Source organism: Drosophila virilis, unplaced genomic scaffold, assembly GCF_030788295.1.
Source record: "Drosophila virilis strain 15010-1051.87 unplaced genomic scaffold, Dvir_AGI_RSII-ME tig00001750, whole genome shotgun sequence".
NCBI classification, from domain to species: domain Eukaryota; kingdom Metazoa; phylum Arthropoda; class Insecta; order Diptera; family Drosophilidae; genus Drosophila; species Drosophila virilis.
The window spans coordinates 594,035-603,614 of record NW_027212857.1 but is presented as its reverse complement, the minus strand read 5'-3'; the positions used below and the strand labels follow the sequence as shown (position 1 = coordinate 603,614).

Sequence of the window (9,580 nt, the reverse complement as noted above, 5' to 3'; positions counted from 1 at the left end):
GTTACCACGACCTCTAGAGTTTCCTCTAAATTGGCCTCTCTATCTATTGTTGTCATTAATTTTATAATTATTGTAATATCTATTACCATTATTTTGGAAATTTCCGCGGTTGTTTCCGCGGTTATTGCCTCGGTTGGGTCTATTTCTCTGATGTTGCGCAGCACATAGGACTGTATTTGGATGTCCTATTGTGTTTGTGCAGCTATCGACAAAGACAGTTGTAACCTCACTCATGTTATTGAAATTTCGTGATTTCAGTACAGATCTCACTTCCTCAATTGTGCTGTTGTGGTTTAATGGATTTTAAAGCAACTTGTAAGCTATGTTCTTCAGCGTATTCTTGTGATACAAGCCTTTTCAACTGTTCAACTTCTTGAATAAATTGACTTGCTGTCTTTTGCTTTTGCAGCAGATTAAACAATTTAGCGGATAATTCTTTTGCTGATTCGCATGTTATGCCGCCCTTAAGTTTGTCTATTTTAGCAATAATTGTTTGTTCTGTATTGATTAAGTGTCGAACATGGCTTTTGAGCCTAGTTCTTGTTAGGCTTACTGCTGTAGATTCATGTGTTCCTTTTAGTGAATCCACTAAATTAAGAGCATAAATGTAAATTGTCAGACTTTCCACTAAACTCAGGTATGAGTGAAGAGGCTAGTTTAAGGAATTCTACTTGTGTCATGGCCATATTTAAAGTTTCGTCTTAGATTACAAAATCAAAAATTCAGACTCAGATAGCTCGGGTAATGTGATTACCGCTGGTATCGTAAGATCAAGATCGTGTAGATCTTGCGATTTCAGAATCGCTTAATGCCTCTTATGTCTGTGTTTGTATCTTCTACAACTAATGCTGGGGTATTCAAAATCGAAGCTATTGTTATGTCTAGAGAATATATATTTATTTAATTTTTTGTTTTCAATCTTGCAAAAATCTTGATACGTACGACCAATGTTGGCTATTTAATTTTTCTTTATTGTCGTGTATCACTAAACGTGATTGGTTAAAACATGCAACTAGTGTTGTTGCGTGTCTACTTATAGTCACATTGGAAGTATTCCTATTTTATTTTTTTTTTTTTTCAATAATATTTTTTTAAACAATCTTTGTTGCTAATAACAAGAAATTTTTTTTTAATTTTATCCAGGTCGTTTGCTTGGCTTTGATATCGCTTCTTAATACATTTATTATGGTACTTATACAATTTGTATAATAGATGTGCTAGTATTATGATAAAAATTATAACAATAAGTATTGTTATTAGTTATGGATCGGGGTCTTCGACTTCGACTTTTTACGTCTACAATGCCTTTTTTTGGCAAAATTTCCACCAATTTACTTATTTCATTTGTTTCTATAGACATATATATTTGTTAATTAATATTGTTAATTAATTTTTTTACTAAGTAGCTGATTTTTTCATATTGATATGCCATTTAAATTAAATGGTTTGGAATTGTAAAAAAAATTGTTTACATGTTTTCCTGCCTAGCATTTGCGTGGCTTTACGGGCCGCACTACAATCGGGTAGAAATGTTTGAGCTTAATTTTACGAGATTTATATTAATTTTGAGTGTTATGCATCGCAGTGCATTTAAAAAAACTTATGTTGTTTGGTGGGCGCTCTCAGTAGCGCTGTCGGCTTACTACTCCAGGTCTAGCTTGGTGCGCTAGACGGGGCCGGTGCTGGCTGCACAGGCTGCTATTTCTTCGATGTCTGCAGTGGCACCGGTGCTGGATACGCACTTGTTCCCACTCGTTGGGGCATCTCTTCTTTAGTTTAGGCAGCTTCTTTGAGGTAGGCGGTCGATTAGTATTTTGTTTATATGTGTTATTTATATCTCTTGAGCGAGTAGGTGTGTTGGAAATTTTATTGTTTTTGATTTCAATCAAAAAGTCGAGCTCAGCTTGTAACTTTTGAGCCATCGACCATGCGAGTGCTGGAATTTTAGTAACCATCTCAGATGCGCTACTCTTTGTTTTAATTTCTTTTTTCCTCCACCGCGTTTATTTCCCTTCACATTACATTACTCACTCAGAATTCTTTTGGTCGCCGCTGCACCCTCGATTGTTCAGATCCAAGTTGCTACCGTTGGCGCATTTGTTGTTGCTGCCGCCTATGTTGTTATAGTTGTTGATTTTCCAAGGTCCTCCGGAAGTCCTGTCACGGTCGCCATGTACACTCGAGGGACGAGTAAATAAATCTGGCACGTCTACGCCGTTTGAGTTTGGTTTTTAGAATGCTTTATTGAATATATCTATAAGTACACTTAGCCTATATACATAAGTGCTTAATGCTAAGACCGCGTAGCTGCGCTGCCGGTTACGCCAGCAGCGTAGCGGCTGCATATATGCATATGTATTATCAGTATAAGAGAGCGAGAGAGTCTTATGCGCATATATAAATTACGGCAGTCTCAAGGACTACCTCAACAAGTAATGATGAAACATTCTCCTGTGGAAGCCTAAGAATTGCTTGGGTAATGAAATAAGTGGATGTCGATTCTCAGTTGTATGTTTTTATGCACAGCTCGAATGTCAGCATAATTGCAGCGGATATAGCGAAACACCCGGCAACGGCCAGTGCTTAGCTAGCGCAACGTCGTCGTTGCGTTTAATATGTTGACGTGGCAGTGTCGGGTGACAACATTGCTGCTGCGCCCAAAACGCTTGACGTGCAGAATGGTTTATGAGGAGGCACTTGAAGAGAGTTCATGAGCAGCGGTCGTTGTTGTAGCGAAGAGAAGTGGCGACTTGAACAGAGCTTATAGGCAGCGATCAATGTGTGCCGTTGGCACTTATGGTTGTTGTGAGGGGCAAGGGTAATGTATGGTGTTAACTCCTGTCTCCTTCAAGATCTGCGTCCTAAACCTTACTAAACCTTCGGTGTAATCTGTTCCTCCAGCTGCTGGGCTTCGTCGGATGTTTTCGGAATGCTCTTGGTTGATGTCAACTTACTCCAAATAAAGTACAAAAATGTCATAATGTTGCTTCCAGGAAGAATGAAAATAAAATTATGGCGCACACGCTCGACAGTTTCTTCAGGCTTTTATACTCTGAACCCATTAAAAATGGGTATAAGGGTATATTGTATTTGTGCAAAATCCAAATGTATGTAACAGGCAGAAGGAAGCATCTCCGACCCCATAAAGTATATATATTCTTGATCAGCACCAATAGCCGAGTCGATCTAGCTATGTCCGTATGTATGAACGCAAGGAAATCAGATCTTATAAGAGCTAGAGACTTAAAATTTTAGATGTAGGTGCTCCTAGTGCCTCCGCATATCGAGTTTGTTTCCGTTTCCAAGCAATCGATAAAAATCGATATCGACATCCTGTTTTTTTAGCAAATTAAGTAAATAATAAGAGCTAGAGCCACCAAACATGATATGTTGCTTCTAGAATATTATATATATCTCAAGTATCTTTCATTTTATACCTTTCGCAACCTCCCCGCTACCACCACAGAGCTATAAATCATATTAATAACCCAACTTTTATTGCCAACCAATTTAAGCCACAATTTAAATGCAATTGACCTTTTCAGAATACACAAGTATTCTATGGTACAATAAAATATATTGTAGAAAATTTCATAAAGATCGGTTAAGAAATAACCAATATTATATGCAACTGCGCAATTGAATGGGGCAGCAGCTTTAAGAATTTCTGTATACATTAATGCTCGTCCGCTTTGCATTCTTACTGCATGGTTATTGCGACAGTTTTCTATATGCTATTGTGTAGTTACAAGCCTTTTTGCAACTAATTAATTAGCACTGCTTTGTGTGCAACGAAATTCGAAGTTTTATATTTTGTTTCAAATTATTTTACCGCACTTATTATAATTTATAATATTGCTCGACAGTCAACTCGCAATACTTGTGTCTTGCTTGCGATCAAACGAAAAAATAAACTATATGCAAAACGAACGAAATTGAGCTCCGCTCATTTGTTTCTATAGACATATATATTTGTTAATTAATATTGTTAATTAATTTTTTTACTAAGTAGCTGATTTTTTCATATTGATATGCCATTTAAATTAAATGGTTTGGAATTGTAAAAAAAATTGTTTACATGTTTTCCTGCCTAGCATTTGCGTGGCTTTACGGGCCGCACTACAATCGGGTAGAAATGTTTGAGCTTAATTTTACGAGATTTATATTAATTTTGAGTGTTATGCATCGCAGTGCATTTAAAAAAACTTATGTTGTTTGGTGGGCGCTCTCAGTAGCGCTGTCGGCTTACTACTCCAGGTCTAGCTTGGTGCGCTAGACGGGGCCGGTGCTGGCTGCACAGGCTGCTATTTCTTCGATGTCTGCAGTGGCACCGGTGCTGGATACGCACTTGTTCCCACTCGTTGGGGCATCTCTTCTTTAGTTTAGGCAGCTTCTTTGAGGTAGGCGGTCGATTAGTATTTTGTTTATATGTGTTATTTATATCTCTTGAGCGAGTAGGTGTGTTGGAAATTTTATTGTTTTTGATTTCAATCAAAAAGTCGAGCTCAGCTTGTAACTTTTGAGCCATCGACCATGCGAGTGCTGGAATTTTAGTAACCATCTCAGATGCGCTACTCTTTGTTTTAATTTCTTTTTTACTCCACCGCGTTTATTTCCCTTCACATTACATTACTCACTCAGAATTCTTTTGGTCGCCGCTGCACCCTCGATTGTTCAGATCCAAGTTGCTACCGTTGGCGCATTTGTTGTTGCTGCCGCCTATGTTGTTATAGTTGTTGATTTTCCAAGGTCCTCCGGAAGTCCTGTCACGGTCGCCATGTACACTCGAGGGACGAGTAAATAAATCTGGCACGTCTACGCCGTTTGAGTTTGGTTTTTAGAATGCTTTATTGAATATATCTATAAGTACACTTAGCCTATATACATAAGTGCTTAATGCTAAGACCGCGTAGCTGCGCTGCCGGTTACGCCAGCAGCGTAGCGGCTGCATATATGCATATGTATTATCAGTATAAGAGAGCGAGAGAGTCTTATGCGCATATATAAATTACGGCAGTCTCAAGGACTACCTCAACAAGTAATGATGAAACATTCTCCTGTGGAAGCCTAAGAATTGCTTGGGTAATGAAATAAGTGGATGTCGATTCTCAGTTGTATGTTTTTATGCACAGCTCGAATGTCAGCATAATTGCAGCGGATATAGCGAAACACCCGGCAACGGCCAGTGCTTAGCTAGCGCAACGTCGTCGTTGCGTTTAATATGTTGACGTGGCAGTGTCGGGTGACAACATTGCTGCTGCGCCCAAAACGCTTGACGTGCAGAATGGTTTATGAGGAGGCACTTGAAGAGAGTTCATGAGCAGCGGTCGTTGTTGTAGCGAAGAGAAGTGGCGACTTGAACAGAGCTTATAGGCAGCGATCAATGTGTGCCGTTGGCACTTATGGTTGTTGTGAGGGGCAAGGGTAATGTATGGTGTTAACTCCTGTCTCCTTCAAGATCTGCGTCCTAAACCTTACTAAACCTTCGGTGTAATCTGTTCCTCCAGCTGCTGGGCTTCGTCGGATGTTTTCGGAATGCTCTTGGTTGATGTCAACTTACTCCAAATAAAGTACAAAAATGTCATAATGTTGCTTCCAGGAAGAATGAAAATAAAATTATGGCGCACACGCTCGACAGTTTCTTCAGGCTTTTATACTCTGAACCCATTAAAAATGGGTATAAGGGTATATTGTATTTGTGCAAAATCCAAATGTATGTAACAGGCAGAAGGAAGCATCTCCGACCCCATAAAGTATATATATTCTTGATCAGCACCAATAGCCGAGTCGATCTAGCTATGTCCGTATGTATGAACGCAAGGAAATCAGATCTTATAAGAGCTAGAGACTTAAAATTTTAGATGTAGGTGCTCCTAGTGCCTCCGCATATCGAGTTTGTTTCCGTTTCCAAGCAATCGATAAAAATCGATATCGACATCCTGTTTTTTTAGCAAATTAAGTAAATAATAAGAGCTAGAGCCACCAAACATGATATGTTGCTTCTAGAATATTATATATATCTCAAGTATCTTTCATTTTATACCTTTCGCAACCTCCCCGCTACCACCACAGAGCTATAAATCATATTAATAACCCAACTTTTATTGCCAACCAATTTAAGCCACAATTTAAATGCAATTGACCTTTTCAGAATACACAAGTATTCTATGGTACAATAAAATATATTGTAGAAAATTTCATAAAGATCGGTTAAGAAATAACCAATATTATATGCAACTGCGCAATTGAATGGGGCAGCAGCTTTAAGAATTTCTGTATACATTAATGCTCGTCCGCTTTGCATTCTTACTGCATGGTTATTGCGACAGTTTTCTATATGCTATTGTGTAGTTACAAGCCTTTTTGCAACTAATTAATTAGCACTGCTTTGTGTGCAACGAAATTCGAAGTTTTATATTTTGTTTCAAATTATTTTACCGCACTTATTATAATTTATAATATTGCTCGACAGTCAACTCGCAATACTTGTGTCTTGCTTGCGATCAAACGAAAAAATAAACTATATGCAAAACGAACGAAATTGAGCTCCGCTCAGAACGATGGGTTGCGGGTGTCAATGCAGCAGGCAAAGGGCCGTTGAAGAGAGTAGGCAGCAACTTACAAGGAGCAAACATCATTTGCTCTTAAGCTGTAATTATGATTATTGTCTTCTGCTGTTACTGCACGCAGCTGTCGCTGTTATCTCTACCGATCACTTGACCAAACATCCTCCCCCCGTTGGAAGGCAAGGGGCTTTCAACATCATCCTGTTTTGGCAGCAAACAGAGCCTTCGTACGGCTCTGCGTATGACTCCATTCGCAGTCTGAAGCACTGCAAACTCTAGATACCCCATCAGATCGCTAGATCAGCTCTAGAACTCTATCTAATGGCCACTTCAGCGGCGGTAGGTTCTCATCCCTAACAAGGACGACATCGTTGATGGAGAATCGTGGCTGAGGAGTGCGCCATTTGGAGCGCGGTTGAAGAAGCGTTAAATATTTTTCGCGCCAACGAAATTAAGTTCCGCTAGATCAGGCTCAATGTATGACGAAGATGGTGCTGTACCCAGGATGTATGCGGGTGTCAAGACGTTAAGATCATCGGAATGCTCTGAAAGTGGAAGTAATGGACGAGAATTAATAATTGCCGTGATGTGGCAGACGAGCGTGCGCAGCGAATCGAAGTCCAAGATAGAACGGCCGACAGAGCGATCAAAATTGTGCTTCGCAGTCTTCACAGCGGCTTCCCATAGCCCGGCAAAGTATGGAAAGCGAGGAGGGATGAACGACCATTCAATTGAGTCGGATAGGCAAAACTCGTGAACAGCTTTGACATGCCCGTCACTCAGGAACAGGCGGCTCAGATCTGCCAGCTCATTCTTAGCGCCTACAAAGTTTAAGTGCGAGTCAGGATGAACCGTTTAAGGACGTTTAGAAACGATATTGTAAACAAATCCTTTACAAGCTCTAAGTGTACTGCCTTTGTAGCGAAGCATATAAACAGGCTAATGTACCATTTCACGGGAGGCCTGTTGCGGACTTCGCTCTTGTAGAAGAACGATCAGCTGGTAGATCTGCCATTATGTGCTCTGCCAATCGTGGCTTCGCACGAAAACAGATTATGCATTTGGCAACAATACTAGAGACTGTTTTACGACCGCCAATGGGCCAGTATTGGAGCCGAATCGAAGCCAATACGACGCGAGTTCCAGCAAGTAAGTTCCGTTTATGAAAGTGGACTATGATTACTTTGTTCACAGGATGCTGGCGAGAAGTCCAACGAGTTTTTCAGCGGTCCACCGCTCGGAGTAAGCCGAAGTCGTTAAAGAATGGCGCGAGAGAGGCCATTGAGCTAGACCGTTTGGCGGGCCTTCCTTCCATCAGTGCCTTGTAGTCATCGCCAGGAGTATCTATTTGCACTGACCACAGAAACATATGTGTGCCATGATGCACGTTGCTTACAGTTACCTCAGCTCCTTACATGCGATTTACAAACTTGTAAATGTAAGCAAAGACGCGTTGCAGCTTGAAGAACGAGTTGATGAACTTTCTGGATGAACTCCGTTGTATCACGAGTCATAGTTTTCAAGTAATAATGTCTTTTGTCCTTGGCCAATGTTTTTGTAATGAATGTATGACCTCCTTATACTGGATCGATATGTAGTGTAGACAATATAGCTTCTTTCTCTTTAACATTTTTTATTGTGGTCACCGACTTGAGTAGCGCTACTCTCAATGTGTTTAATATTTTATTGCCCATAATTTTGAAATTTTTTATTGAAACTAAGTATTTCAATGATATTTTTCCACGGTGCCATTTTCAGTTGGCTGATTTTTAATATAGTTGTCCTAAGTCAATATTTCCATTATTAGTATATAAATCGCTAACATCAATTGTTGCTATAATTTTCTTACCATGTTTAAAGAAATATAGCATATCTTTTATATGCAAAGTCACTACTTTACGTACTTCATCATTATTAATGACTTCATATACGTTGGGCTGAGAAGCTATTTCGGTAGATTGCCTTGGCATTTCTACTTGTTTGTCTTCTGCGCAGAATTTTTGTCTACTTTGGTACCTGGTAGCACTAACCATACAATGTATAGACATACCAAATGGCCCTATTTATCGAAACAAAAAAAATCGAAACGAGGCGACCCCAAGGATACCTGCGACCATTTTACTGTGCACAGACAGAGTAATACTGCTGAGAGTGGCAGCCGAACTCGGGCCTCAAAAGCCGAACGTTCAGTATGAAGCCGCATCTCGCTCAGCACAACGTCGCGGCTGATGCGTTTTCTTAATATATGTATGTATGCCATTTTTAAATCCTTACAGCCCAAAAACATATACATATGTGTATGCATGTGCCTCGATCTCACTCATTGCTTCGCGCACTTGCATCCATCTCTTTCTCCCTGCATAGCTTCCCACAAAACCCCGAGATCTACAAACATTCATACGTTTGTGTTGTGTGGATGTGCGCACAAGTAGATCGCGGCGTTTGTCGTGAGCCAGAGGTTACTTCTTCAATTGTGTGCCTTTTGTGCCTGTGGTAGCAATAGGCTCTTACATTACATTTTACACTTACATTTTATTTAATACACAATTAATTGACCTAAATAAAATATTTATATTTATTTTCTGTTTACTCTAGGGACCTATTTTGCTTAAAATACAAATATATCTAAGTCGTATTTCTGCAAGGGTAATTCATCGTCGGCTTGTATGAATTTTCAGAAAAGGTCGAAAATTTCCAATGTTCGATTTTTGCGACCTGCTGCTTGTGCACACGCACACTCTTTCGAGTAAGCAGTTGTGTGATATTATTAAAGGGTTTGGCCTGATCATGTGCAAAATTGCTATTTCCCATGCTTGTCAAAAGCATGCATAGTTACACACTTTTCTATATGGATGGAAGCATTTATGCGTTTGTGTGCATGTCGGTTGCCTGCCTGCCTGGCTGCCCGATGAAAATTTGTCGCAGACCATAGACAACTCACGTGGCTTATGAATTTCAAAGAACCGAATTTAAAACTGTTCGCTGAAAGTTATGACTTCTTGAATATGATTATG

The 9,580-nt window shown here is 39.7% G+C and overlaps 1 long non-coding RNA gene across 3 annotated transcripts; it reads right to left on the bottom strand.

Moving 5' to 3' along the window:
* Window positions 1-3,997: 3,997 nt before the first annotated feature.
* LOC116650062 (uncharacterized) lies at window positions 3,998-8,807 on the bottom strand. Of its 3 annotated transcripts, none has more exons than XR_011417326.1 (3): window positions 8,416-8,804; window positions 7,969-8,349; window positions 3,998-7,111 (listed from the first exon to the last, which is right to left on the bottom strand). It is a non-coding gene; the product is annotated as an uncharacterized lncRNA (long non-coding RNA). The 3 variants fall into 3 exon arrangements; XR_004303055.2 differs by having other exon boundaries at window positions 4,000-4,393; window positions 4,638-8,349; window positions 8,416-8,807; XR_004303054.2 differs by having other exon boundaries at window positions 4,000-4,390; window positions 4,638-8,349; window positions 8,416-8,807.
* Window positions 8,808-9,580: the final 773 nt, after the last annotated feature.